The sequence below is a fragment of the Lactuca saligna genome, chromosome 3, assembly GCF_052625555.1.
Source record: "Lactuca saligna cultivar CGN05327 chromosome 3, ASM5262555v1, whole genome shotgun sequence".
Lineage (NCBI taxonomy): Eukaryota > Viridiplantae > Streptophyta > Magnoliopsida > Asterales > Asteraceae > Lactuca > Lactuca saligna.
Window position 1 is genome coordinate 207166535 of NC_136419.1, and position 8550 is coordinate 207175084.

Consider the following 8550-nt stretch of genomic DNA (forward strand, 5'->3'; position numbering starts at 1 on the left):
TCACAAGAATCACCATCTAAGGTAAGTTTATACTTAAATCTATGATCTAGGTTCCTTGAATTATGAAACATCTCTTCTTAACTCATAAGAAATCATGATCTTGCATCCTAGAATCACCTCAAATTTGAGATCTTCATCAAAGTGTTGCTAGGACCGAAAATCATCTCATTTTCTTCCATCTCTTCTCCAAAACCGAAACCACACCCAAAGGTGAGCTTCATACTCCCTATTTTTTTGTGGTTTTACAAGTTTTATGCGGGGGGGGGGGGGGGGGGGGGATACAAGCAAAGGTGTAGATCTATGTGTACATGTATGCTTTGTGTGATTTCTATGTTTATATTTGTGTTTTTTATGTGATTGTGATGTTGGATCTAGTCAAAAGTCCTTAAAACCGAGATTTGCATCAAGTTATATGATACTAGCATAAATTATATTACTACATACATATCATTTTTATAAAAATAACCAAGTGGTTTGATATTAACTTCTTTGGGCTAAAAACTCATTTTTGGGCTTAAAATATTAAAAATATAAAGTTAAAGGTCCCAAAATGACAAGATACAAATTCTGATGTTTGAAATAAGTCAAAACAGTTTCAATAAGGTATTTTCTAGAAATATATTCATTTGATGGATTAAAATGTAAAATATTAAGCATAATGGGCCAAAAATGGAATTTTCGGCCCAATAAAGCCCAATATGCGAGATTTCAAAATTTGAAGGGCTGAAACCGTATTTTTCTGTAAAACAGGGGACTACTAGTGCTCCAAGTCCACTTCAAGGGTTAAAAACACTTTTCATATTTAAAAAAGGACCAAAGATGCAAAAAATTTCTATTTTGGGCCAAAAGTTTAAAAGTTGCGAAAAATGAGGATTCAACCGAGACAACTTCATTTTGAGGGACTAAAACTGTTTTCAAATAAATATGAGCTGAAAAATACCATTTTCAACAAGTTTTGATTTTAAAATGTCAAGAAAAATGGTCTACGGACTAAATTGGAAATTCTTTTATTCAAAGGGTTAAAAGGATAAACTCTTAAAAGAAAGGGGCTGCAAAGAGAAAAACTCCAAAGTTTAAACAATAGATCCGTTGAGATAAAATACTGGTACCGCGACTACCGACAAAACCTAATACACCATCAACACCAAAAATCGTTACTAAATAAATTGATTCGGTCTCGAATCAATAACAAATCTGAAACTACTAACACGACGATATTCAAAACACACGCGGACATTTCGGGAGTTCAATACATACGTGGGAATACACAGACGTGGATACACCATCTTTGGGCCCAAAAGTGTCAAATCTTGCTTGTTGGCCCTAGCTAGCCCAATGACCTGATCTTTTGGCCTGAAGACAACTTACTTACATGGTTGTTGGGTCTTACATGACCTAACTTTGTGTAAAAGGACTTTCAATGGCTTTTAGGCTATTAGGCCCCAAGGGTCCTTTGGTATGGCTAGTAAAGTTGAGAATTCACAAAAATGCGGGTCGGGCCAAGGGGCCTTCGCATTTACTATAGCATTGAACGACTTATGGAATTATTGAGGTCTTCGTGCCCTCTTTTCTCCTCAGTTGTAGGGCTACGAGAAGTCAGAGTGGTTGGATTAAATGAATAATACGGACGACGCCTAAGGGATCATTAGTATGGTTGTAAATTAGTCGTTTCTATTAACACGTGTTTATAACAATTCAAAATTCACATTTAGTTCAATGTCACCTGGAATCATTGACTTCACATGTCGCAACGATACAACACCACACAAAAAGTGTAATTCAAAGTATTAGGAAAACATCGGGTTTTCCTAGGTTTTTTCAATACATACAACTACGAGATGCATAACAAGTACAACATATATATATATATATATATATATATATATATATGTATGTATATTTACATTTACAGAAACAAACAAGCATACTTACGGATCTTCACACTTTTTATACAATACTCTTTTCAGAAAGTATCCGATTTTCTGGTGGTTTTTAAAACAATACAAAACCTTTTATTTCAAACATATGAACTCACCAACATTTCATATGTTGACGTTTTTCAAAATGCTTGTATTCTCAGGTATCAGGTAAATCGAAGGGAAAAATGTATTCATTGATGTCATGTTGTTTGTTTAACTATTATCGAACAATTTACTTTTGGGGATGTAATGTTTAAAACAATGTACTAAGTGTAAACTCTACCAGTTGTACTATCTCAATGCATGGTGATGAATGATGTTATGTTTCATGTATATTCAATGTAATGGTATTCAATTGAGTCACAACAACCCTCAGATGTTTCCGCCGTCTAGTTCGGGGGTGTGACAGGTTGGTATCAGAGCTTTGTTTATAGTGAACTAGCATATCTAACCACACATTGATATGCAACTATAAACCAAAAGAGGGACTAACACAACTCTGAAACAAACAAGTAAAACACCCTTGCTCGCATTAGGAATAAGAACATAACGCCGAACCAAACAAGATAATGCTAGTATCCCGGTTAATTCAGAACTGTTTTAGCGATATCAAGAAGTGAATGTAGCCTGATCAACTACATTCCCTCCAAGGTATAATTAACACATGTTTCGATGAGATCGCGATAGCTAGGGAACCTAAAAACAAACCCCTATATCACCAAAAGAGAAGAACGCCTGCATAGTCTATACAATAGTTGTAGCATCCTAGGAATAATGTTAGCATACTTACACACTCTCACAGACAACATGGCTGGTTTTCATCACCCCGGAGATCCTTATTTCCTTAATCAGGGGAATAACGGATGGTTAGATGAGGAGCCTGAGGAAGACCCCGAAGAGGAATCTGATGGGGAACCGGAGGCAGGAGTCGAGGGCAAGCCTGCCGAACCAGAAGAAGATGAAGGAAGCTTCGAGGAGGAACCCGATGACAATGAAGGGGGTGATTCGGATGCGGAGTCCGAAGTCATCAACCCCCCTTACCCGATCAGGGTGCCTGCTTATCGGGTGGGCCCCACTGGTCCTATACCTCCCTGGGTATTGATCTTTGGAGATGGAGCAGACAGCAGGGACAGCGACCCCCGTACGGCATGTCACGTGAGTTCTTTGACCTGAGGGATGGAGGACCGGCAGATCAAGCCCTTCCAGTCATGGTGAGACGATTAAGGAACACTGGCGACCTTGCTCAGGGAACTGCTGATCAGGTACGCCAGTTGTGGACTAGGGTCGAGCGTGCGGAACAGGAGACACGTGACGTCCTTCGAGAGTTCCACATGAGGTAGGTGAGGTGGGAGTCTCGACTCCAGGACGCAAAACGACAGTTGGCTCGTCTTCAGGGAGCATCAACTCTATGTTTAAGTGACTACACTACTCATAGAGTCGTTATGTTGTCGAACTAGTGTCACTCATGTATGCCCTCGCGAGCAAAATTTTCATGTATCAAATGCGGATAATATTAATGAACTTTTGCGTGTTTATTATGACATTACAAATTGCTATGTTTTGAGAATCTATGATTGTGTGCTAAATGGTAGAAGTGTTTAAGTTCGTACCATGCACTTAGTCTGTAGGATCACAACCTCACGGAAACCAAGTACACTCAATATCTTTTTGTTTCATGACAGAAAGATGCCTCGCCGACCTAATCACAGAAACCCTAGACCAACCCCACCCGAAGCTGACTCCGCTGCATTCCAGGCGGTTGTATCTGTTGCGGTTACCGCAACTATGGCACAAATTCACCAAGGGAACAACGGAGGAGGCAACGGGCAAGGGGCCGGAAGTTCGAACAATGGAATGAATCAAGGACCCACCAAAACCTGTACCAACAAGGACTTCACAAACGCCAAACCACGAACTTTTAACGGCACTGGAGGGGTGATCACTTTGAAGCGATGGATCGAGAAGGTGGAATCGGTATTCCAGATATGTGATTGTCCCGAGGGAATGAAGGTGAAGTTCGCAGCCTGCACTTTTTTTGATCAAGCGCTCACTTGGTGGAACGGACACATGGAAGCCATGACACTCCCGGTAGCCAACTCCATGCCGTGGGCAGAAATGAAAGAAATGCTGATGGCCGAATACTGCCCACGAGGTGAAATTCAGAAAATGGAGCAAGAGTTGTGGAACCTCTCTGTGCAGAATGCGAATATCGATGCCTACATATCGAGATTTAGTGAACTATCTCTGTTATGCCCCGGTATGATCACCTCGGAAGGAAAGAAGATTGAGCGATTCATCTGGGGACTAACCTCACCGATCCAGGGAAATGTGATAGCTGCAAACCCCGAAACTTTTGACAGTGCAAAAAGATTGGCGAAGAAGCTGTATAACCACAACAACAAGAAGGGTGAGAAACCAGCGGAGGCTGAAGGCAAGAAGGAAGGTGATGGCAAGAAAGGGAAGAACAACAAGAGGAAGGGGCGTCAGGGCCCCGAGACCTCCAAGAAGCAGTAGACAGTGGCAGTTAATGCTGCCACCGCACCAGTTCCAGCCACACCACATGCTCCAGCCTCAGCTGCTTCAAATGCTCCCATACCTTATTCTGGTAATCTTCCCAAGTGCAACAAGTGCGGTTTCCATCACAATGGAGAATGCAAGGAGTTTCAGTGCACGAGTTGCAATCGAAGGGGACACACGGAAAAGTACTGCAGGACTTACCCTCCCCAGAACCAACAATAGGGAAACAAGAAGAAGAAGAACAACAACAACAACAACACCCGCAACAACAACAACAGCAACAACGGCGGCAACAATGCAGGGCCTAGCCACACCTGATATGGGTGTGGGAGGACTGGGCATTTCCGCCGAGATTGCCCTAACAACAACAATCCCGGAAATGGAGGAACAGGAAGGATGCTGACCATGGGTCAGGGAGAAGCAATTCAGGATCCCGCTGTTGTTACCGGTACGTTTCTCCTAACACCGGAGCGGAGCGAAGTTTCATAAGCAATCAATTTAAGCATTTATTAAAACAACAACCCCAGAAGCTCAATGAAACCTTTACGATGGAAATGGCCAATGGGAAAACCGAATCCACTGGGGAAATCTACACCGGATGTACCCTAACCTTAAATCAACACGTCTTTCGAATAGACTTAATGCCGATTTCCATTATGAGTTTCGATGTGATTATCGGCATGGACTGGTTAAGCCCCCACCATGCTGAAGTTATGTGTCACAAGAAGGCCGTTCGCCTTCACCTCCCCAATCACGAAACCCTAGTAATTTATAGAGACAAACCTAGCACGAACCTCCGCATCATCTCGTGCATCCAGGCACAGAAACATCTACGAAAGAATAATTTGGCATTCCTGGCTCACATAGTGGATAAAACCAAGGAAGAGGTTAACGTTCAAGACATTCCTGTAGCACGTGAGTTCCCAGACGTGTTTCCTGAAGATCTTCCTGGAGTACCCCCAAAGAGACAAGTGGAGTTCCGAATTGACCTCGTTCCAGGAGCAACTCTTCTCGCTAAATCACCCTACCGGCTAGCTCCTGCTGAAATTCAGGAATTGTCCAGCCAACTCAGTGAACTCTTGGATAAGGGATTCATCCGACCTAGTTACTCGCCATGGGGAGCTCCAGTCCTCTTTGTCAAAAAGAAGGACGGATCTTTTAGAATGTGCATCGATTATAGAGAGTTAAATAAACTCACTGTCAAAAATCGCTATCCACTTACATGAATTGACGATCTATTTGACCTGCTCCAAGGAGCTAGTTAATTTTCTAAGATACATCTATGGTCCGGATACCATCAACTCAAATTCCGGGAAGAGGATATTCCAAAAACCGCTTTCCGAACTCGTTACGGACATTATGAATTTGTCATAATGCACTTTGGTCTAACAAATTCCCCTGCCGCATTTATGGATCTGATGAACCGAATCTGTCGACCATTCCTCGACAACTTTGTCATTGTCTTCATTGATGATATTCTCGTCTATTCCCGAAGTGAGGAAGAGCACGGTCAACATCTTCGACAAATTCTAGAAACTCTGCGATCGGAAAAGCTATACGCAAAACTCTCCAAGTGTGAGTTTTGGCTCCGTAGTGTGAACTTCCTAGGGCATGTTGTTAGTCAAGAAGGAATTCATGTGGATCCTTCCAAGGTCAAAGCCGTCGAAGGATGGGCCATCCCGACAACACCCACAAAAATTCGTCAATTCTTAGGCCTAGCAGGCTACTACCGGAGGTTCATTTAAAACTTCTCTAAGATCGCCAAGCCACTTACCTCAGTTACACAAAAGGGCGTACCATTCAAATGGACGGACAAACAAGAAATTGCGTTTCGAACCCTGAAGCAAGCCCTCTGTAGCACCCCGGTACTATCTCTACCGGAGGGAACGAAAGATTTCGTGGTCTACTGTGATGCTTCAAATCAGGGCTTAGGTTGCGTTCTCATGCAGCGTGGAAGGGTGATAGCTTACGCATCCCACCAACTAAAGACGCACGAAGCGAATTATACAACCCATGATCTGGAATTAGGAGCAGTGGTCTTTGCTCTGAAGATTTGGAGGCATTACCTTTATGGTACAAAGTGCACCATCTTCACGGACCACAAAAGTCTTCAGCACATCTTGAACCAGAAAGAGTTGAACATGAGGCAACGAAGATGGGTTGAATTATTAAACGATTATGAGTGTGAAATCAAGTATCACCCAGGCAAGGCCAACGTGGTCGTTGATGCATTGAGCCGGAAGGAGTACTCTAATCGTTGTGCGAAAACTCTCTCAATAACCATCCAATCCCACTTAACCACTCAGATTGGGGTAGCCCAGTCGGAGGCCATGAAGACGGAAAACAGAGCAAGCGAAGCACTACGCGGAATGGATAAGAATCTAGAGGTAAAAGAAGACGGAGTATACTACTTCATGAACCGTATTTGGGTCCCTAAACTCGGAGGATTTAGGGAGATAATCATGAAGGAAGCTCAGAAGATGCGATACTCCATCCATCCTGGCTCGGACAAGATGTATTTGGATATTAAACAACAGTATTGGTGGCCTAACATGAAGGCGGAAATCTCCACCTATGTTAGTAAGTGCCTTACTTGTGCCAAGGTGAAGGTGGAGTACCAGAAGCCCTCAGGGTTATTGCAGAAACCGGTAATCCCTGAGTGGAAATGGGAAGGGATTTCTATGGATTTCATGACCAAGCTACCCAAGACGTCGGATGGACTGGACACCATATGGGTAATAGTCGACCGACTGACAAAATCTGCCCATTTCCTGCCAATAAAAGAATCCTACAAGATGGAGAGATTGACACGCTTATACATTCGAGAAATCGTGAGACTCCACGGAGTACCAGTGTCTATTATCTCGGATAGAGACAGTAGGTTCACTTCACGTTTTTGGCAATCACTCCAGAAAGCACTCAGAACCCACCTCGACATGAGCACCACTTATCATCCACAAACGGATGGTCAAAGTGAACGAACCATTCAAACGCTCGAAGACATGCTTCGCGCATGTGTGATCGACTTTAGGAAGTCTTGGGATACCCATTTACCTTTGGTCGAAGTCTCGTATAACAACAGTTACCATTCGAGCATCAAGGTCGCTCCTTTTGAAGCACTATACAGGCGTAAGTGTAGATCACTGTTATGTTGGGCTGAGGTGGGCGATACCCAACTAGCAAAAACACTCACATCGGATAAGGCTCTAACGGGACCGGAGATCATTCGTGAAACCACGGAAAAGATCATTCAAATCAGAGCTCGATTACAAGCATCGCGTGACCGACAAAAGAGCTACGCCGATAAACGGCGAAAGCCCTTAGAATTCCAGGTCGGGGATCGAGTACTGTTAAAATTCTCAAACTGGAAAGGAGTTATTCGTTTTGGGAAGTGGGGAAAACTGAACCCACGGTACATTGGACCTTTCGAAGTCATCGCTCGAATAGGTCCAGTGGCATAGAAACTGCAACTACCCGCAGAGCTAAACAGTGTACACCCTGTGTTCCATGTTTCTAATCTAAAGAAGTGCCTATCGGATGAAACGCTCGTCATTCCCCTTGACGAAATCGAAATCAACGAGAATCTCCTGTTCGTTGAAGAACCGGTTGAAATCATGGACAGTGAGGTGAAGCGTACTGAGCAAAGTCGCATCCCGATTGTGAAAGTACGGTGGAATGCAAAGCGTGGGCCAGAATTCACGTGGGAACGCGAAGACCAAATGAAGCAAAAGTACCCTCACCTATTCTAGTATTCTCAAATCTAGCTTTCAAACAGAATTTCGGGACGAAATTCCCTCTAACGGGGGGATGATGTCACAACTAGAAATTTTGTGCCTTGTAATCACAACACTCAAGTAAGAATTATGAATCCAAGACATGAAAGCATGCATGATACTTACTCTATAACAACAAAATTGCAATCAAATACACCATACAAGCATTACAAATAGTCAACAAGCAATTGGAAACCCTAGAAGTTCTTGTTTAGGTCCATTTTGGTCTAGGACTTCCTTATTGGGCCCAATGGACCAGTAAGCTTCCAATTTGACCATCTTGGGCTTAGAACTCTTAAATGGGCTCTAATTGAACACACTTATAATTATTTCAATGTTTT